General features: G+C 43.7%; 2 protein-coding genes across 2 annotated transcripts in view; both read right to left on the bottom strand.

Moving 5' to 3' along the window:
- dennd1a (DENN/MADD domain containing 1A) overlaps positions 1-16,405 on the bottom strand; it is a 70,641-nt gene extending 54,236 nt beyond the window's left edge. Inside the window, exon 1 of the mRNA XM_084035961.1 lies at positions 16,400-16,405. The gene's annotated coding sequence lies outside the window, so the exon portion shown is untranslated. The remainder of the gene's footprint in view (positions 1-16,399) is intronic.
- The window catches only part of fbxw2 (F-box and WD repeat domain containing 2), a 121,941-nt gene extending 100,674 nt beyond the window's left edge, over positions 1-21,267 (bottom strand). Inside the window, exon 1 of the mRNA XM_084035993.1 lies at positions 21,256-21,267. The gene's annotated coding sequence lies outside the window, so the exon portion shown is untranslated. The remainder of the gene's footprint in view (positions 1-21,255) is intronic.
- Positions 21,268-22,766: the final 1,499 nt, after the last annotated feature.

The following is a 22,766-nucleotide window of genomic DNA, read 5'->3' as shown; positions in this document are numbered from 1 at the left end:
TCAAATATTCTTTTTTTGCTGAGGAAGGTTCCTAACTCTGGCTTTGCCAGCCCCTTCTCCACAGTCGAAGTGTCTGGCTCCACTAAATCACTTCTCCCGGATCAGGAAAAACTGAAAACACAGAAAATGGAGAGCCAGACAGGAGAGGGTGGGTTCAAAGTTCAGCAGGGCAACATCTCAGACATCAAGGCAATGGAGCTTTTCTCTGGAACCTCAAAACACTTAAAAAAAAAAAAAAACATTATTGTCTTTTTTTTCACTATGCCAGATTAAAAGTTATTTCCATCTGAAATTTATATATATATATATATATATATATATACATATCATCTACCTTCAAACACTTCGAGCACTTCACTCCTTCAGCTGGCCGGCTGGTACCACCATCACTGAAATAAAACAAATGTTGCTCAGCAAAGTCCAGACTCGTCTCTGTTCTGGTCTTCAGTGGTGGAACGAACTCCCGACCAATGTCAGGACAGCTGAGTCATTTGCCTGTTCAGACTTCACCTCGACTCTACATAGCTTGACCCACTAACTTTGATCATAGCACTATTGTTCTTAAGGTATGTTTGCTGAACAGCTACTACTTTACTCAGACAAGGACTTAACACTTGTTCTATTTTTAGCTCTTATCAACAATGATATGTTGTGGTTTCTTTCTTTCTTTCTTTTGACAAATGTACTTATTGTAAGTCGCTTTGGACAAAAGCGTCTGAATGACCTAAATGTAAAATGAATGTTGTGCTTTGCACTTGAATAAAGATTTCCCACTGGAATATGTTATTCATTGAAAACTAGCATGTGGTGTTTAGGTGTTCCCTTTATTTTTTTGAGCAGTTTATATATATATATCGTATATACATAGGGTCTTTTGAACCATTCTTAGTCTGGCCCCTCGCCTGAGACCAATTTGCCATGGGAAACCCTAGCAGGAGCACAAAGCTCCAGACAACACAGCCCTCAGGGTCATAGGGACACACAAACCTCTCCACCACGGTAAGGTGATGGTTCCCGGAGAGGTTTTTTAGGAATTTATAGCCAAATTTAGAAATCTAATTAATGTGGGAAAAACCGGAGCACCCGGAGGAAACCCGTTAAAGAATTAATTATCGAGGGCTGAGAACCAAGAGGGCGTAAGTGACATTTCACCATCACCGTCATTTAAATTAATTTAGATTATTGTTAAGATCTGAATCCACTACAGTAACATATAAGAGAGAAAGAGATGGCATATGATGCATATTTGTGTTGATATGATGCCAGATTAATGTGCATAATGTTTTTTTACTGCACTAAAGTTGTTAATTTATGTTAAAAGAGTTAAAAAGATATATAATCTACATGGTTAAAAGATATGTAGGTCATGTGATAGGTAATTGTCATGGTAAAATACTGAACTGTAAAACATGTACAGACTCAATGCTTTGAATGCTGTATATCCTGCATCTGGGTATATATATGGAAGACTCTCATCCCCCACCCCAACCATGCACACATCATTTATTTCCTGCTCATAAGTGTACATTGACAACCGTCTTAAACCATCAACCAGCCTATTCAACCAGCTTCTACACCATCAACCACCTAATACCATCTAAAATCACCAAATAGCCTCTAGAACCAGCTAAGACCATCTAAAACCATCAACCAGCTAAAACCACTAAGACCAGCTAAAACCATCAACCAGCCTATTAAACCTACTAGTTTAGTAGGCTCGTTAAGGTCTCTCTCTCTCTCTCTCACTCTCTCTCTCTCTCTCTCTCTCTCTCTCTCTCTCTCTCTCCCGTACTGCTGTTACACATAAACACACCTGTAAACTATTTCTGTAGTGATCAAACCAACATGCTGAGGCTAGTTATCTTATGCTCGTTAAAGGCTAAACTAGCCAGTTTTGACTTGTGCTGCCTTCAGACTTAGCCCATACCACATTTCTCAGTGTTAAAATGGCGTAAATGCACTTACGCCCTTCTGGCTCTAACTACTTCTGTATGTTCACAGTAAAGCCCTTTGGTTTTTGTTTAATAACTCTAAATGTATTAATATTATACTTCTAAAATGTTGTCAGTAGAAAGAGCTCATCAAGAGCTTTTAGATGATATATATAACTCAAATTTATAACACAAAATGTCACTTACGGCCTCTTGGTTCTGAGCCCTCGATTTTTTTTTAGGAATTTATAGCCAAATTTAGAAATGTAATTGATGTGGGAAAAACCGGAGCACCCGGCGAAAACCCGTTCAATAATTAACAGTAACAATGGGAAGGGGGTGGGGGGATGGGGAAGGGGTACAGTGTGGAGTACTGTAACATGACACCAACGTATCACATTTCAGTTTCCAACTGTTTGGGCACTAATTTTTTCTTTGAGGGCGTCCCGTTGTCTGCAGTGCCGGTCTTTCTCCTCCCTCATTGCCTTACAGTTTGCCATCAGATGTCTTTCTTTTTCCAATTTTTCGCTGAGCTTCTTGAGTTCCTTTTGAAGCACGACATTCTCCCGTTTGACGGCGGCCTTCTCTGCTTCCAGAGAACGGAAGATGTCGGCCAGAACATTTTCACCCTGGAGTAGGTCGCGGAACCTCTGAACCTTAGCTTGAAGAAAGTCTTTATCTTGCCTCAGGGTTTCAATCTTTGACTTTATGTCTTTGTTTAAGCCCTGCAGAGTTTTTTCTTTGGAGAGCATTTTCATCAGCTCCTGAAATTCTTTTTGCAGAGACTTATTCTGACCGGTGAGAGCTTTTTCGTCACCCTGCATAGATGTATAATTGACCTTTAACTCATTCAGAGCTACAAGTCTGTCTTTTAGAGTCTGGATTTCTCCAGTCACTGTGCTGTTCTGAAGCTTCAAGGCGTCTGTGTGCTCCTTCATCGCACTGTGCTTCTGCTGCCAGTCTTGTTCCATTCCAAGCTTGTTAAGGGCGACAGAGTGACTTTTGAGCAGGCTTCTCTTCTGAGCCATCAAGACCTTCTCTAAGGCTTCCTGTTCAGGGTAATTGTCCTTGAATTGTTTTCTGAGGCTGAGCTTTTCATTGATGGTATCAATTTTCAATTTCAAGTTGTGGTTTTCAACCTCCAGAGCCTTCATGTGGACCAGTGTTTCCTCCTTGACCAAATCAGAGGTCTTTAAATGCCTGTATTCTTTGTTGAGATGCCGTACTTTCTGCTGCAGGGCACAATTTTCAAGGACCAAGGCTGTTTCTGATGGTTGCTGTGTGTCATTGTTTTCCGGCAACTCTTCTTCATTCATCACCAGTTCGTACCACGCGTCAATTTCGTGTCGCAAGGCGTCGTTCTTCTCCTGAATGGCCTCTTTCTCAGCGCTGGCAACTTTGCATGTTTCAGCCAAAGTGTTGACATACTGCTGCCTCTCCTTGAGCTCTTGGAGTTGATTTTGCAGGGTGTCATTTTGGCGGCTCATGGCTTCTTGTGATACTTTCATTTCATCCAGGTTTTTCAGCATTGCTGTTTTATCTTGGAGCACCTTGGACATATCTTCAATTCCACAACGCAAGTTTTCATTTTGCTGCCTCATCTCATCTTTTTCAAAATTGTGATATTCTTCCTGTTCCTTGGTATGAGCGTACCTGTCATTGAGCATCTTAACTTCTTCTTGCATGATGAACTTTCTCTGGACCAATTCCTCTGTCTCCAGTTGCATTGCAGTGCATGCGTTCTCCTCCACACTGGCTAATTGGTATTCAAGATACAGGAACTCAATTTCCGCATCGAGCTCTTCATTCTCTCGTTTCGCAGCTGCGTGATTGGCTTCCACTCCAACAAAACTCTCCAGCGTTTTTGTGAGGTCTGTAAGTGTTAGTTGCAGTGTTTGCCGCTGCAAGTCCATTTCCTCGACCTGGACTTCGTCAGCGAGCGCAGCTGACTTTCCGCACCTTTTCGCATCTCTCTCCAACATGGAAACACGCTTTTGCATGATCAGGAGATATTCAGTCATGCATCTTAGCATCTGATCCATTTTATTTTGGGTTTCTCGTGCCTGGGTGTGGCGGGACTGATCCATTGTGTCTTTTTTTGCTGTCTTCAAGCTTTTCTAAGAAGTAATTTCTCTTTTTACCACTGAAATACAACACAAATACAAAAAGTTGAAGAGGGTTATCCAGATGCAAATACTGAATGATACTGTATCTTTCTCCTTGGTCTATATATAGGCTCTGTCTCATTTAGAATTCCGGCATCAAAGGCATAGATCAAAGCCAGTGACATCTGTGTGACATCACAGTGCACAATTCTGGAAGGGCAGCTGTTACCATGGCAACAATGATGTGTTTATGTTATTGTCAATATGATTCTACTTTATACAATACTAGGTAATTAATGGGAACACTGCTGACTTAGAAAAAAAAGATTATTATTATTTTTTAAATTGTAATCCTGCTAATAATTCTTATTTTATTAAATCTATCTGTAATCTGATTATGCAATTTTTTTCTGTTATTGTAAGGGAATACATTTCCCTTTTTTTGTATCCTAATCAACCCTAATCTGCCACTGCAGGGCTCCAGATTAACTTTTTACATTGGTCACACTGGTGCGCCTAACCTTTTTATTTAGGTGCACCAGCACACAATTTAGTTGCACCCAAAATGTTTCACTGTGACTTTTGGCACCGCAATAATACCCTTACTATACCTACTATCACATTACATCATAACACATGTAAATGACTATTAACAGGAATATAAGTACAGATAAATGTTTTTATTGAAAACACAAAAATAAATAAATAAAACAGATAAAACAGACCAAACATAAATACAAAGCAGATATATAACTATTTTGACCATGATAACAGTGACATGACATTTTTATATCATCCCATGGCTACTCTTGAGTTTGATAGCTGAGCTGGCGTTTCCACTTTAAAAAGTGTAATATATTTAATTACACTCTACTTTTCTCTTCACTGTGTGTCTGTGATAGGGAGTGGGTGTGGGAGAGCAGCTGCAGTCAGGTAAACTATGAACTCTTATTAGATCACTCTCTCTCTCTCTCTCTCTCTCTCTCTCTCTCACACACACACACACACTAAAAGTGCGTGTCCACAGGGGCGATTTTAAACGCGAGTGGACGCGCCGCTTCCCAGTATTGCACACTTGCTGGGCTGCCACTGAGGATGATTGACAGGCGCTCTCCTTCAAACAATCACGCGCACACTTCATGGCTGCACCTGATTGGACGATCGCTTTCACAGCTGTCCCGTCTGCTCCGGAGTTCACACAGACCAACATGGCGGCTCGTTTGGAAACTTTATCTTATTCTACGAAAATAGTTCACCGAAAGGTGTTTCTGAAAACATTTTAAGCGACAAATAAGCTATGCAGTTGCTGAATCTGTCTTTATTTTAGATCAACAACATTCAGTTTAGAAGATTTTCGCGAGCGTTCGCGAGTCGAGCCCGGCGCCTCGGGACGCTACCAGAATGCATTGCACAGCTTTTCACATAGACAATAGGCTTGTTCGGGATGGTCTTGGCTTGACTTGACTTGACTGAAGGTGCGTGTCCACAGGGGCGATTTTAAACGCGAGTGGACGCGCCGCTTCCCAGTATTGCACGCTTGGCAGGCTGCCACTAGAGGATGATTGACAGGCGCTCTCTGATTAGCATAAAGTAGATTCGACTTCAACTTTAGGCAAATGAGGAGCGGCCAACTCGCGCGCCGTCTCTCGACATTCGCCGCGACGCTACCAGAACAGCTTTTCACATAGACAATAGGCGCGTTTCGAATCATGCATGCGCATGCATTTGCCTCGCAAAACCAGGCATTCTGGGAAAAAAACATCACAAATGCTGGTGATAACTTCCCTTTGCGACATGTCACATGACTTTAAAAACTTGCGGTATCTCCAGGGTACCTACCTCCGCATGCTTTTCTGTGCAGTTGGTCTCAAATAAGTGCGGACATAAGACACTCCCCTCAACGTTGCCCTAGTTGGTTAGAATTACCACGTGGTATTTTCCACGTGAGAAAATTCCTCAGCCTCTGTCAACAAGGGGAGTTCAAATGTGTCGGCTCGAATAGAAAGAAAGCCAGCACCACTGGGCAGGCCATATTCTTTGTGCAAAGTCTGTGAAGTTTCCCCTGGCGCGATGTTTTTTTTTGTTATGTATATAATTATTAATAAAGTTTAAATAAAAAAAAATAAAAAAAGTCTGTGAAGTGCACCTGTGTCCGACTTGACGTGGTGGGAACTTGGCGTGTTTATGACGATTTCCGGCGGATCCTCTCAAGTCTTGTGCATGCATCGGCGCAAATGCATGCGATCCGAAACGCAGCCAATGAATGGGACGCGGGGAAACACCGCTGCCTGTGGACACGCACCTTTAAGGTACGTGTCCACAGGGGCGATTTTAAACGCGAGTGGACGCGCCGCTTCCCAGTATTGCACGCTTGGTGGGCTCCCACTAGAGGATGATTGACAGGCGCTCTCCTTTAAACAACAATTTTTTGCGAGCGTTCGTGAGCGTTCGTGAGCGTTCCTGAGGCGGCGAGTCGAGCCCGGCGCCTCTGATTAGCATAAAGTAGATTCGACTTCAACTTTAGGCAAATGAGGAGCGGCCAACTCGCGCGCCGTCTCTCGACATTCGGCGCGACGCTACCAGAATGCATTGCACAGCTTTTCACATAGACAATAGGCGAATTCGACTTGATGTAGCCGCCTGCAGCGCGCTACCTAACGTGATGTATTGTGGGTTGAAAGCAATGCATGATGGCTAGAATTGTGTCCGACTTAGCAGCCGACTGCAAAGACGTCACAGGGTCGCGACCATATCACGTGACCCAAAACATCGCGAGAACAAGTTTTTAAGAGGCGCTTCTTGCAGCGCTTGGCAGCGCCGTCCACAGTGGCTGCAACTGGCTTGTCCACACCTCCGCTACAGCGGAATGGTTCTCATTGGTTAAAAGTTCAATGACATGTGTTCAGGTCCGCACTCGGCGGCCACCTTGTGGTGAAATGATACTTTTTATTTTGGTCGCATTGATCTCATGGCTTGATCTTAAGTTCCGTGCATTGTGTTGTGAGTCGGCCTATTATATGTGAGGTCTGGTTAATACAAACACAGAATGATAATACAAATATACTGGGAAAAAATAATGCCTTCCACATGTTGCCTTGCGTGTGTGTGTGTGTGTGTATGTATGTATTTATGTATATATGTATGTGTGTGTGTGTGTGTAATATATATATATATATATATATATACTGGTATATATATATAAATATATATAAAACATATCCTCTTTGGTTTGCTGCTGTGTTGTATCGCTTGAGCACTATAGTCACGTTGACTTTGTTGTCCGACTTGACGGCGTTTGGCTGCTGTCTCTTTTAGAGCCCGCCCCCTCAGACACCTGCAGCTCTCATCGGCGTGGTAAGTCAAGTCAAGTCAAGCCAAGACCATCCCGAACAAGCCTAATGAATGGGACGAGAGAGAGGGAGATGTTTTGGTCCGAGAGGCTGAGTTTTCGTTATGCGTGCAATCCGCCTTTGATCTGACGTCAGAATGTGACGGGACAATCTATATAGATATAAATTCACGTGTTGATTCAATTAGTTGCATTAAATAGTGTTTGTTGTGATTATTTATTGCATTTAAATGTGCCTGGAACTGTGGAAACCTGCCTGTGAGGTCTCGGTGACGTGTGCGCACTGCGCGCCGTCAGCCAAACTTCCACTCCGCCAGCTATGATTTGCCTTGAATGAATGGACTTTATTTGCGCCTTGCGCCGAGAGTAGACCAGGTTGGAGCTGGCGAGCTTTCAGCGCAGTCTCGGCAAGGCTTTTTGCCACGAAACTTCTGCTACGCCAAGCTGAATCTGTGACGCCTCCCCCTGCTGCGCCGCCACACCCATCTTGGCGCAGGAGATCCACCAAACTGACCGTGCACAAGGCTGCGCGGGTCGAAACTTGCATTACACAGGCTCCGCCGCCCTGCGCTGCGCCACGAAACTAGGGCCCACAGTCATGAACTCAGGGAAAAGCAAACAGCTTCACAGAGAAGCAGGTGAAAGAGCAGACACAAGTAGAGTGGGAATTTAAGAGTTTAAGAGTAAGTGTAGGGCAAAAAAAATATTTTCCTTCCTTCATCAAGAGATAATAATCAACAGCAATTTTGATTAATTGCTTAATGGCTTCAAAAATTTACCAAACAAAAACGCAGAACATTTGCTGTTCAAGCTCCCCAAATGACAGGATTTGCTGCTTTTCTCTGTTTCATTGATAATTGGATGAGAACAGTCTGAGAGCATGTAGACTGGGTATTTATTTTTATTTATTGCTATTATTATTATCATTCAATATACTATTATTATTTTACTTTTTTTTTTACTTTTTCAAAATTATTTCTGGTTGATTTTCTAAGTTATATTCAAAGTTGGGTTTTGGTGGCTCAGTAAATACTTTTTTTTTAAATCAATGAATAATCGTGTTTATTAATTGTGATTTCAATATCAATCAAAATAATTGTGATTATTATTTTTTCTATAATCATCCAGCCCTACCGATCACTAATGTATTTATTCAGACGTTCAGAAGTGCACATCAGTGTGTGTGTGTGTGTGTGTGGCCATAATAGCAAGGAGTTGTTGTACAGGCATTTTAGTCTTTCAATGGAGCAGAGTCACTGAAAACGGTGTGTGGTGTAGAGGGTGGTGGTGTAGAGGTAGTGGTGTAGAGGGTGTGGTGTAGAGGTGGTGGTGTAGAGGGTGGTGTAGACGGTGGTGTAGAGGGTGGTGGTGTAGAGGTGGTGGTGTAGAGGTAATGGTGTAGATGGTGTGGTGTAGAGGGTGGTGTAGAGGGTGGTGGTGTAGAGGTGGTGGTGTAGAGGTGGTGGTGTAGAGGGTGTGGTGTAGAGGGTGGTGTAGAGGGTGGTGGTGTAGAGGGTGTGGTGTAGAGGGTGGTGGTGTAGAGGGTGTGGTGTAGAGGGTGGTGTAGAGGGTGGTGGTGTAGAGGTAGTGGTGTAGAGGGTGGTGGTGTAGAGGTAGTGATGTAGAAGGTGGTGGTGTAGACGGTGTGGTAGAGATGATGGTCCAGGATCGAGAGCCTGGTGTTTGGGCTCCTTCCTCTCGTCTCCTTGGAGCTCCTCTCCATCACCACAGTGAAGAACAGGATGCTGGCACCACAGACTTGTAGAACATCTGGAGGAACTTTCCACAGATGTTGAAGGAACCAACCTCCTCAGGAAGTCCAGCCGGCTCCGCCCTTTCTTGTGGAGATCTTTGGTGTTTGCTGACCAGTGTGTCGTCCACCTGCAGCCCCCGGTAGGTGAACATCCTGACCACCTCCACCCCGGTGATGGAGACCGGTTGTAGTTGTGGCTTGTTCCTCTGGAAGTCCACCACCATCTGCTTGGCCTTTGAGGTGTTCAGCTGCAGATGATTGGACCTCCCCCCTCTCCTCCCACCTTCTCTCTTCTCCTCCCCTCCCTCAGAAAAACAGGAAATAACAGTTCATATTTTGTCAATATTAAGTGCTGAATGTGAATAACATTTTGGAAATGCTTCTTTACCCGTTATGTGAGAAGGGACCTGTCCCATCCAACTACCGGCCAATTACCTGTCTTTGCACAACATGGAAGGCCCTGTCAGGCATCATTGCGGCAAAGATGAGTAAGCATTTGGCTCAATACATGAGCAAGGCACAGAAAGGAATTGGCAGTTACACCAGAGGAGCCAAGCACCAGCTACTGGTTGATAGAACAGTCGCCCGAGACTGTTCTATCTAAGAAGAGACAAATCAACCTGTGCACTGCCTGGATTGACTATGAAAGAAAGCCTACGATTCAATGCCACACACATGGATACTGGAATGCCTGGAACTGTATAAGCTCAACAGGAACCTAAGAACTGTATAAGCTCAACAGGAACCTAAGGGCCGTCATCCAGAACTCGATGGAAATGTGGAAGACAACCCTAGAGGCCAATTCAAAGCCGATTGCCCAAGTCAACATCAAGTGCGGCATATACCAGGGAGATGCACTATCACCACTGCTGTTCTGCATAGGCCTGAACCCCCTCAGTCAGATCATCACAAAGAGTGGCTATGGGTACCGATTCCGTAGTGGGGCAACAATCAGCCACCTGCTCTACATGGATGACATCAAGCTGTATGCCAGGACCGAGCGAGAAATAGACTCACTGATCCACACCACCAGGATCTACAGTGATGACATAGGGATGTCATTCGGATTGGACAAGTGTGGCCGGATGGTCTCAAAGAGAGGCAAGATGATCAGGACTGAGGGGATCGACCTACCAGAGGGCAACATAGGTGATATCCAAGACAGCTACAAGTACCTTGGCATCTCACAGGCTAATGTAAACCATGAAGAGGCCACAAGGAAATCAACCTCAGCCAAATACCTCCAGAGAGTAAGGCAGGTCCTGAAAAGTCAGCTGAATGGTAAGAACAAGGTCCGAGCCATCAACATGTATGCACTACCAGTCATCAGATACCCCACTGGTATAATAAACTGGCCAAAGGAGGAGATAGAAGCCACAGATATCAGGACTAGAAAGCTCCTCACCATGCACGGAGGGTTCCACCCCAAGTCCAGCACCCTGAGGCTATACACTACGCGGAAAGAGGGAGGCCAAGGGCTAGTGAGCGTCAAGGCCACGGTCCAGGATGAAACATCGAAAATTCGAGATTACATCGAAAAAATGGCCCCGAAGGATGAACTGCTAAGTGAATGTCTCAGGCAGCAGAACCCTGATGAGAGTGCAGAGGAGGAGGAGCAGACAACCTGGAGGGACAAGCCCCTAAACTCTTAGAAATAAGGGTTCCAATAGGGTTCTTCTACAAGGGCTGAGGTTCTACCTGGAACCATTTGCTTCTGAAAAACCCTTTCCCGAAGAAAGGTTTTTTCAAGGGTTCTTGGTAACACTAATGGTTCCAGTAAGAACCATTTTGATCCAGAGAACCCTTTAAAACCCCTTTCCTGAATAAAGGGTTTTAAAAGGGTTCTTGGTAACACTAAGGGTTCCAGTAAGAACTATTTTTATCCAGAGAACCGTTTTTGGAAGAAAGAGTTCTTCAGGGATAGTTGAAAGCATGGATCCTGTCACCAGGGACATACTTCCTGATAACACTTACCAATAATGGTTTAAAATACAATTCCTTGTTACTACTGATACAAATACTTTTCATTTCCATTTTCTTTGTTCATTTGTTTTTTTCTTCTTGTCCAGATCCTGTTGATCAAACTGTAACATAATTGCCCCTCTTGGGATTTGAACACCTGCCACCCAGTCTAAAATCACTGGCAGTAGTGACTGAGCTAACCAGCCAGCTGCATTGAGTTATCAGGTCCACCATACTAGTCTATTACCTTACAATGTGTGACTTCTGCATTTAGGTCACAGGTTCAATTCCCATGTTGACAGATATCATACCTTGCTGCTTGCACTTCCAGACAATTAGCTCAATTAGCTAGGAGCTGGTTCTTAGAGCCAGACGGTGTGTGTTCAAGCCCCAGAAAGGGTGATAATGGTAATACATCAAAATACCTGGTAGTCTTTGTGAAACAAATGTACAAAATTTTAGAGTCATGGTAGATGATGTTTGACAAAACCATTTTTACAGTGGTTTCAAATCTACCTGCTTGACAGTGAATGGCTTACTCAATTTGTGTAGCCACAGGTGACTTGCCACTTGCCAATTAGCTCAGTGCGATAGACAATGGTCTTTGGTTCCAAAAATGTTGAATTTCAGCCTCAACTGGTGCAAAATGAACATTATAATGTCAACTGTCTTGCCTTCCTATTCTCTTGTTTGTTGCTCAGAATTGCCAAAATATGCTAAAAATAGCCCGGACCCGACCCATCGCTGCACAGCAGCTATAGTTGTGTTAATTTTTTAAAGTTGATTTACACTACTCCAGGGGTGCCCAACCCCGGTCCTGGAGAGCCCCTGTCCTGCATGTTTTAGGTTTCTCCCTACTCTAACACACCTGATTCGAACGATTTTCAAACCTGTGACAAGCTTCAGTTGCTTGATAACAAGCACATCATTAGAATCAGGTGTGTAAGAGCAGGGAGAAACCTAAAACATGCAGGACAGGGGCTCTCCAGGACTGGAGTCGGCATCCCTGCACTACTCCCTTCTTCAGGAGGAAATTGACACACAGCAAAGAAGTGGCCAGGGGAATTGAACCCTGGGTACCTACAGCAAGGATATAACCACTCTTTCTGGGGCATCTAAGTGAGCTATACTACTCACTGGACAAAGGCTTTTGAAAGTTTGTAACAAGTCACGTGATCTACAGATGCAGTTTGAGGTTGTGAGTTCAAGGCCTGGTTGATGCAGAGTGACCATGTTAATGCCTACTGAGCTGATGTGTGGATTAGTGACAGACCATTTGAAAAATATTAAACACTTATTTTACAGACAATTTTACTCATGTATTTGTCTCCTCCTCATACTTTTCCATGATCGGCCTCATCCCATGGCTGCTGTACCCTGCTGACGGGCTTAGTCAAGTTGTGAAGCTGCACAAAAGTTCAGTGATAAAGGAAGGTCTTTGACATCAGAGGCCAAGCCTTAACTGATGCAAAAATCATATTGTAACACTGACTTTGGGGCTACCGCATCAGGGTTTGTTGATGCCGGGAATTGAACCTTAATCTCTCAGGGGAAAGGGTGAGGTTTGGTGTGTTGGGCCTGGGAGCTGGCCCCATGGTAGCTGTCATGTGTGAGTTAAGAGCTGGTTGCCCCATGGATTGCACCATATGGTCTGGTCTTCACCCTCTACAAACCAGGTGTGACATACCAATAGTGATTACTGTGAACAGAATAGAACAAAGAAGAACAGAAAAAATTTCAGAGAATCAAGGTGAGCTAAATATAATATCTTATTTCAGCATGCTTGACCCTAGCTGACATGTCGGCCCTGCGATAGACTGGCGTCCTGTCCAGGGTGTACCCTGCCTTCGCCCAATGACAGCTGGGATCGGCTCCAGCCCCCCCGTGACCCTAAATACAGGATATGCGGTAGAAAATGGATGGATGGATGACCCTAGCTGAGGACTTTTATGGTGAAAGGTGGACTAAGCATTTGTTTCTTGTTATGTTTTGTTTGTTTGCTTGTTTGTTTGTTTTCTTGTAGAAATGACTTACACAGCTTGGACGAAAGCCGAAGAGTGCCATTGGCTTGAAAAAGACGGTTTTGCCGAGATTTCTATTATTGTTACAATATAACATTTTGAGTACTTGTAACATAACACTGAAAAGTATTTTAACATGATTTAAATCAATGTGAAAACTTTGTGGGGTTCCCTCACTTTCTCATGATTCTGTTCCACTGTCAGAATTAGTAAGTACAGTATGTACTCTGATTCCTTTTGTTGGACCATGCATTATTTTATTGTTTGTAGATAGCTTACAATAAGGCGCAGTAAGTGCACCTTGGATTGATGGAACTGAAACTCTTTTTTGTCTCCCCTTTCTACCATGTCACCATTGCTGGAGATTACACAAATCCACGACTGAGGACAGCATGATGTGTCTGGCCTGTCATGTTGCTGATTCCACTGGACCTATGCTGACTTTTGACCTGTTCTCCCCTGGGACCGACACGGCCTGTTCTGTTGGACTATATTTAAATAAATGTTTTCTTATTAAAATGTTTTGAATGTTTGTTCAATGTCAACATGATAAATGACCACAATATAATATGAACTAAACTGATCTGTAGAATACAATATGGTTCTTCATAGAACCCTCAGAAGCCAAGACGGTTATTTGTGAAAACCTTTGAAAAGGGATGTTTTTAGAACCCCCTGTGTGAGGTCTAGATGAAACCCTTGAAACATGAAAGGGTTCTTGGTGGAACTCCTTTTTGGGTTCTAGATGAAACCCTTGAAATACGAAAGGGTTCTTAGTGGAACTCCCTGTGTGGGTTCTAGATGAAACCCTTGAAATATGAAAGGGTTCTTGGTGGAACTCCTTTTTTGGGTTCTAGATCAGGTGTGTCAAACTGATCCAGTAAAGGGCCGCTGTGGCTGCAGGTTTTCATTCCAACCAAGCAAGAACACACCTGACTCGACTTATTCACCTACCTGATTTGCCTTCATACCTTGATTGGTTGGATAAGGTGTGTTCTTGCTTGGTTGGAATGAAAACCTGCAGCCACAGCGGCCCTTTACTGGATCAGTTTGACACACCTGTTCTAGATGAAACCCTTGAAAAAACAAAGGGTTCTTAGTTGAACTCCCTGTGTGGGTTCTAGATGAAACCCTTGAAATATGAAAGGGTTCTTAGTGGAACTCCTTGTGTGGGCTCTAGATGAAACCTTTGAAACATGAAAGGGTTCTTGGTGGAACTCCTTTTTGGGTTCTAGATGAAACCCTTGAAATATGAAAGGGTTCTTAGTGGAGCTCCTTGTGTGGGTTCTAGATGAAACCCTTGAAATACGAAAGGGTTCTTAGTGGAACTCCCTGTGTGGGTTCTAGATGAAACCCTTGAAATATGAAAGGGTTCTTGGTGGAACCCCCAGTATGAGTTCTTTGTAGAACCTCTCATGGAGGGTTCTGGATGGAACCTTACACACACAGTTCTAGGTATAACCCTTTATGTGGGGTTCTCGGTAGAAGCCTCTAAAAGGCTTCCAGGTGGAACCTTTATAAAAGGTTCTACCTGGAGCCAAAAAGGGTTCTCCTATGAGGACAAGCCGAAGAACCTTATATGGTTCTACTTAGCACTTTTATTTCTAAGAGTGTACATGGCATGTACCACCGTCAGATAGAGGAAGTGGCTGATATCAAGGAAGAAGCCAACATCAGGAAGAAGGAACACGATAAAATTGAGAAGTACCAAGAGTTGAAAGAGCAGCTGGAACTGATGTGGAAGGTCAAGGCTAGCGTGGTCCCCGTGGTAGTGGGGGCACTCGGGGCAGTAACCCCCAAACTGGGAGAGTGGCTCCAACAGATCCCAGGAACAACATCTGAACCCTCAGTCCAGAAGAGTGCAGTCCTAGGAACAGCCAAGATACTGCGCAGAACCCTCAAACTCCCAGGCCTCTGGTAGAGGACCCGAGCTTGAGGATGACACAGATACCACCCCACAAGGGGTGAGAAGGAGATTTTTTAATATATATATATATATATCCTAAACATAAATATGTGTGTGGGTCTAAGTTGTCCCTTAGTTCATATCAGTTTTCAGTCTGGAAGCTATATTCCAGTTTACAGTAGATCTACACTCAGATTCCTTTTACAATGAAATGTATTTCATGAGAGGCGATATTGTCTTCTCACATGTGAAAAAGATTCTAAATATTTATATATGTGGGAAGTATAAGCATATTAAATCAATGAGGAACAATCCTGCTGTCTTCTTGAACAGCTCTCAATTAGCAGAAGCTAGCAGCATATAGCCTAGCTAAACATCATAACGGGATATAGCCTAGCTAAACATCATAATGGGATATAGCCTAACAGGGTTGCCAACTATCACGCTCCTGGCGTGACACTCACGCCTTCACCATCAATCTCACGCTGTCACGCACGAAATGGAAGTGTCACGCCAGGAGCATGATAGTTGGCAACCCTGCTAGCTAAACATAATTTCCCCCCTGATTTGTTCAACTCGAGGGAACGGACAAAGAAAGCAACTTTCTGACAAGTGAAACTAGCACCAACATCGGAGCATTTGGGGCTCCGGGAAGTCTCAGTGGGGAAACACGGACACAAACTTGGGTTTTAAATGTAAATGTAATCTTGCGTCTTCCAAGTCGCACGTCCTTGAGGCAGTAGGACTTGGTGTCCAGTCAAGGTCTCGATGCCAAAATCTCTACTTCGTGTTCTTTTGCCAAAGGTTTAACGAGTCAAAGGACAGCGTCTCACTTGCTTCAACTTGCTGCGCTTCAGAAGCCAGCCAAGTTAAAATGGCTCCCCCTGGAGACCAGCATAGCAACCACGGATCGAGTTAAAATGGCGTCCCCTGGAGACCAGCATAGCAACCATGGATCGAGTTAAAATGGCTCCCCTTGGAGACCAGCATAGCAACCATGGATCGAGTTAAAATGGCGTCCCCTGGAGACCAGCATAGCAACCATGCATTGAGTTAAAATGGCGCCCCTGGAGACCAGCATAGCCACCATGGATTGAGTTAAAATGGCGTCCCCTGGAGACCAGCATAGCAACCATGCATTGAGTTAAAATGGCGCCCCTGGAGACCAGCATAGCAACCATGGATCGAGTTAAAATGGCGCCCCCTGGAGACAAGCATAGCAACCATGGATCGAGTTAAAATGGCGCCCCCTGGAGGCCAGCATGGCAACCATGGAATCACCAGTCCTACTAATAACTGATTTTCACAATAAGTGACACAAATGTCGATTTAAAAAAAAAAAAAAAATACAACATATAAAGGTCGACCAGTCTGTTTCCTGGTCCTCATTTACATTTACATTTAGGTCATTTAGCAGACGCTTTTGTCCAAAGCGACTTCCAATAAGTACATTTGTCAAAAGAAGGAAACAAAGAAACCACAACATATCATTGCCGATAAAGTAAGAGCTAAAAATAGAACGAGTGTTAGGTCCTCATCTGAGTAAAGTAGTATCTTAAGAGCAACAGTGCTATGATCAAAGTGCTATAGGTAAGGTTTTTTTTTTGGGGGGGGGGGAGGTGAGTCTTGAGCCTTTTTCGGAAGATGGCAAATGACTCGGCTGTCCTGATGTTGGTCGGGAGTTCGTTCCACCACTGAGTCGCCAGAACAGAGAAGAGTTTGCTCAGCAACATTTGTTTGATTTCAGCGATGGTGGTACCAGCCGGCCAGCTGAAGTAGAGGAGCGAAGTGCTCGCTTCGGGGCGTGTGGTTTGACCAGTGTTTGAAGGTAGATGGGTGCCGTTCCATTGATGGCCCTGAAGGTCAGTGCCATTGTCTTGAATTGGATGCGTGCTGCAACAGGGAGCCAGTGGAGGTCACAGAGGAGGGGGGTCACATGGGAGAATTTAGGTAGATTGAAGACAAGGCGTGCTGCAGCGTTCTGGATGCGCTGCAGTGGTTTAGTCACAGAGGCCGGGAGTCCGGCCAGGAGAGAGTTGCAGTAGTCAAGGCGGGACATGACCAGTGCTTGGACCAGGAGTTGCGTTGCATCCTTTGTGAGGAAGGTCCGAATCCTGCGGATATTGTAGAGGGCAAATCTGCAGGATCGGGCCACAGCAGTGATGTTAGGGGTGCAGGATAGTTGGTCATCAAGGATTACACCCAGGTTCCTCGCAGTTGAGGAAGGCAATACTGTGATGCCCTCGACAGTGACCGACAGGTCCATGCGAGGGCAGTCTTTCCCTGGGATGAAGAGGAGTTCGATTTTATTCAGGTTAAGCTTGAGGTGATCTGCAGTTGCCCAGACAGAGATGTCAGCCAGACAGTCCGAGATGCGAGTTGCAATGTGAGTGTCAGAGGTTGGGGGAAAAGGAGAGGAGGATTTGGTGATTGACTGTGTCGAACGCAGCAGATAGGTCGAGGAGAATGACAACGGAGGAGTGGGATGAGGCTCTGGCGTCTCGCAGGGACTCGGTCACTGTGAGGAGGGCCGTCTCAGTGGAGTGAGCAGTCCTGAATCCTGATTGATTAGGGTCTAGGAGGTTGTTCTGCGAGAGGTAGGATGACAGTTGGTTGTAGGCGGCACGTTCCAGGGTTATAGAGAGGAATGAAAGAAGAGATACAGGTCTGTAGCTTTGGATGTCAGCAGCGTCTAGGATGGGTTTTTTAAGGAGAGGCTTCACTGTCTTAAAAGCCGCTGGAATGACACCTGAGGTGAGGGAGGAGTTGATCAGGGTGGTGAGGAATGGCAAGATGTCGTGTGAGATGTCCTGGAGAAGAGAGGAGGGAATCGGGTCAAGGGAGCAGGTGGTGGCATGGTTAGATGTAACAAGTGCGTGAACGTCTTCAGAGGTGAGGGGGGTAAAGCTGGTAAGGCCATCAGAGTTGAGAGTTGGGGGAGATGTTTTCTGGGAGGGAATAGGCGTGAATGAGGAGCTGATGTCATTTACTTTCTTGGTAAAGTAAGTTGCAAAGTCTTCAGCAGTAAGGGAGGAAGGAGGGGGAGGGGTAGGAGGGGTTAGGAGGGAGGAGAACATGGAGAAGAGTTTCCTGGGGTTGGAGGCGGAAGAGTTGATCTTTGCCAGGTAGAAGGCAGATTTAGCTGCCGAAACAGTTGAGGTGAATGGTGGCTGTCTTTGGGCCATATTGGATCCATGCTGACCCCCATAGACATCTCCTCAGCCCCACATCACACCTGGATTACGCTCTTTGCGCACATTATTCAGACATTATATTAAAGAAACTATTTATATTCATTGACAGTCTATGTTGTGTGGGCCATGCCCCTGTTTGCATTTGCAATGTCTACATGTTTTGTAATGATTGGACAAATAATGATTCATAGTGTGGTTTGTGTGTTACACCACATTTACTTTGCATTTCTAATCCCCCAGGGAGAAGTGGACGATGCGCTTTTTGTAGTCCATTATCGTAGTTTCTCCGACGCAGACTCACGTCAATCGCTGTCAATCGTGCAGTAAAATGACATAGTTTAGTGAAAGTCTGGTCTTTTCCGAAATTCTTTTGAGTTCTCTTTCCACCTTTCCTTAACCCTGTGACCTTTTGCCCAGAGGTCAAGGAAAAGGCGTTAGGATCTCATGTTTTGACTCCTCGACCGCAACCCATGAATTCAGTTCCGTCTCTCCCTCTTCTCTCCCCTAAAGCCTAAACCAACACATCATGATGTATCAGGGTGACACAGAACAAACAGGAAACAGGACATTATGATTAGTATTTAATTTAAAAGCAGCTCATGTATCGACAGCCTGTGGGTGTTGACCTTTAGTTACCTGTGATGCCGCCACACACACAGGCTGAGAGCGTCAGGATATAAAGTGCAGGTGATAAGTGTGTGATCAGGTGATCTGATCAGAAGCTGCTGAAGGTGAGTTCACACTCTGCACATGATGTAGAGAAGTAGCTGGTAGTTTTCAGTAGCAACTCAGATATGTCCGTGTTGCTCAGATTCATAATCCTGTTCACTTGTTATTTCATCACATAGTTCTGGATTTAATGCTTTTATAGAAGAACATGTTCACATTTCTTAAACTAATGTAATTATTGTTTTATTATTGGGACTGAACCTCAAGTATCATAATGGTAATAGAATTAAAGAACAAATGATACATTTATAGATGTATACTGCTCATTACAGGAAAAAGAAAAGTGCAACATCAAACTATATCATGACATCATATGGATGTTTTTGTGTTTTTTCCAGAGTGATTACTGCTGTGGGGCTGCACGGTGGTGTAGTGGGTAGCACTCTCGCCGCACAGCAAGAGGATCCCGGGTTCGATTCCCGGGTCGGCCCCGGGTTCCTTCTGTGTAGAGTTTGCATGTTCTCCCCGTGTAAGCGTGGGTTTTCTCCGGGTTCTCCGGCTTCCTCCCACAGTCCAAAGACATGCAGGATGGGGATAGGTTCATTGGTGAATTGCCCGTAGGTGTGAATGTGAACGTGAATGGTTGTCTGTCTCTACATGTCGGCTCTGTGATAGACTGGCGTCCTGTCCAGGGTGTACCCTGCCTTCGCCCAATGACAGCTGGGATCGGCTCCAGCCCCCCCACGACCCTAAAATACAGGATAAGCGGTAGACAATGGATGGATGGATGGATTACTGCTGTGATTGTCGTCCTGCTCTTGCTGAGCTCAGCCAGCTTTCCTGTCAATACAAAACAAAATAAATAACCAAATATGAAATACTCTTTTTAGTGAAGATAATAATGTAATATTCCCATCAGTATGAGTTTCCTGTCAGCAAAAGTCTTTTAAAATATGAATAATACAGCAATCTACCCAGATTTATTTTATTTGGTTATAATTATATTTCATGGTATCCCTCCGTGTTCACTCTTTTCAACAGGCAGATCTTGTAGCTTAATATGACATGTATACATTAGTTACGTTTTTCTCACAATGTATCAGCGTTATGTATCAGAAGATCACTATTTCTCACTGCTGCAAATGGAAAACATATAATCCCAGAAAGTGTGTAATGTTACCATGACAACTGGAAAGTGTGAGCTGTCATGTCAGTGATCTGGAATTTTTACCAGGGTTTCAGTTTCAGACGACCAATGGAGCCTAACATGATTGGCTGGACGTTGGCTGAATTGAGACAGGGATCGATTGCTTCTCCCTGGTGACCCAGATGTTGACTCTGGTTCTTTTTACACTGAATTTTTTGACATTGCATTTTTTTAGACTGAATTTTTTGACATTGAATTTTTTTAGACTGATTTTTTTTTTTAGAAATTTAATTTTTTTTACATTTAATTTTTTTGAGATGTTGATTTTTTTACACTGAACTTTTTTTCAAATTCAGAGGCAAAAAAAATCAGTGCTAGAAATGTGATGGTTTTTAAAATTCAAAGTCTGATTTTGATACTAAAAAATGTCTATCTTAGAAATTCATATTTAAACTCTGATGGCACAGAATTACTTCCATAGAGGTTTTGCAGACGTGAAATCAGTCAAACAGGCAAAGGTATTTAAAAACACTGGGCTAACTCAATGGTCAAAATTCAAAGGAGATCAAAAACACTAGAGATAAATCACGAGGGAAACTCTGGAGGGTAAAGATCAATCTGGCACAGAGGGGAAGGGAGACACCTTACATTCACTAGGAGGGGAAGACAATGAGACACCAGTGGAAGACATTAGGGCGGGGACTGCAATCACACAAGTGGGAAGGTTGACGGGACATCGGGAATGACAACAGACTGTCTGACTACATGTACACACAGAGAACGTGACGTCCTGACATTCTCTGGTGCCGCCACTACACATAGAGTCCATCCATCCATCTAGAATCTGGAATCCCAAAATAACCAAATAACCTTGTCTTCATCCTGTCTGTCTGTGTAATTCACCTCCATTCTGAAACCTGAAACTCCTGCTGCAGTCTGTGTATCTGTCATCACCAAACCAGCTGGATGAAACCAGTTCAACTCTCACTGGTGCAACATTTCATGCTACAAATGGACTTAATGTATATATTCTTGTGTTATCAGCAGCAGTTTGTCTGCTCTGACACGGTTAATGAAATCTTACATCAGATTAAACCAAAGCATGGTTTTGACTCAATATAGCTTTTTGACAAAAAAAATATCGACCAATAAAATAATGAAACTGCTGGACCAGTTCTAGGTTTGAATGTATAAAAAAGCGACCATTATGTTTTTGACTCAATATAGTTGATAAAACTTGTAGCTGTTAAAAAATGATCACAATCACAAAAGATGGTCTTGGTGTCACTTGTGAAAACCTTGGAGAAGCAGCTTTGAGATGCACTTCATTCAGGTGCTGAAGTTAACATTTGCATGTACAATATGCCAATGATGGTAAGATTGATGGCTGATTAAGTGTTTTCTGTTAGTTTCAGTTTTCCACCTCCAATGTAGAGAAACACACAACTGCTTCTCTAAACCTGAACGTCAGAATAAACCAAAGCAGGTTTCACTCAATACAGTTGATGAAAGTTGTAAAGCTGCTAAAAAAATGATCACAATCTGAACGTCGCCTGGACCACCTTTACATCCAGCCTGTCTGGATGTTCAGCCACATCTGTAAAACAGAGTTAAAATCTAACTTGTTTGACAAATGTAGCTGTTAATATATATTATAGTATTACAGTATCAACGTAATATACGCAATATACGCAATATATTTCAATCTGCTTTACTCAGCAATGTTTTGTGAGATCAGACTGATGCCAAGTAGACTGATTCCTGCATCTAGAGAACATTTAGCATTTTATCTGAACAACAATGTAACATACATATCAGTATTTTACATTATTGGATTTGCCTGTGAAACTAGGGGAGAACTTGAATTTGTTCCAATAGAGGGGATGACACAAAAAAGTTCTTCTTCAGAAGTGTATTTTATGTGGATGATGAATGCTATTTCTGGCATTAAACATATTTATATCAATCAAGACATCTATATGAAATATGTCATATCATGCTTTCCAGATTATTGGCTGTCTAATCCGGTCGGAGGACGGGCCAAGGATGCTGCAAGATCAATAAATTATGTTTATTTTAATGTCATTTTAATAAAGTTTTGTCACATTAAAAACAAGACAAGATTTACTGTTTTATATTATTTAAGTTTCAACCTTACTTCAAGATGGAAGCATGAAATAATCATTGAAACCAGCAAAACTAGCAGATCACTGGCATGACAGCTCACACTTTCCAGTTGTCGTAACATTACACACTTTCTGGCAGTTATGTTTTCCATTTGCAGCAGTCAATCTTATCTCTGCTACCCACCATTCTCCACAGTACCAAACTTGAAGTACTAGGGGGCTATGGAACTGCCAGTCTGTGGTCAAGAAGGTGGACACCATCTCAGCGTATGCCTCCCTGCAGACTCTCCACTTCCTGGCCCTTACAGAGAGCTGGATCACCCAAGAAAACACTGCCACTCCAGCTGCCTTCTCAACTGCTGACTCGTTTTCACACTCCCCAAGACGAACAGGGCGAGGAGGAGGAACTGGGCTCCTCATCTCACCCAGGTGGTCCTACCAGGTAATTCCTCTGGACCACCTACCCCGATCTGCACATTCCACGCCGTCTCTGTCACCCTTCCATTCAAGCTCAACATCATAGTGATCTATCGCCCACCCGGTCCTCTCGGTGACTTTTTAGATGAGATGGATGCCCTCCTGAGCTGCTCCCTTGATGATGGC

The sequence above is a fragment of the Eutrigla gurnardus genome (genome assembly GCF_963514095.1).
Source record: "Eutrigla gurnardus genome assembly, chromosome: 19".
NCBI classification, from domain to species: Eukaryota; Metazoa; Chordata; class Actinopteri; order Perciformes; family Triglidae; genus Eutrigla; species Eutrigla gurnardus.
This window is presented reverse-complemented; position numbering and strand designations above follow the sequence as displayed.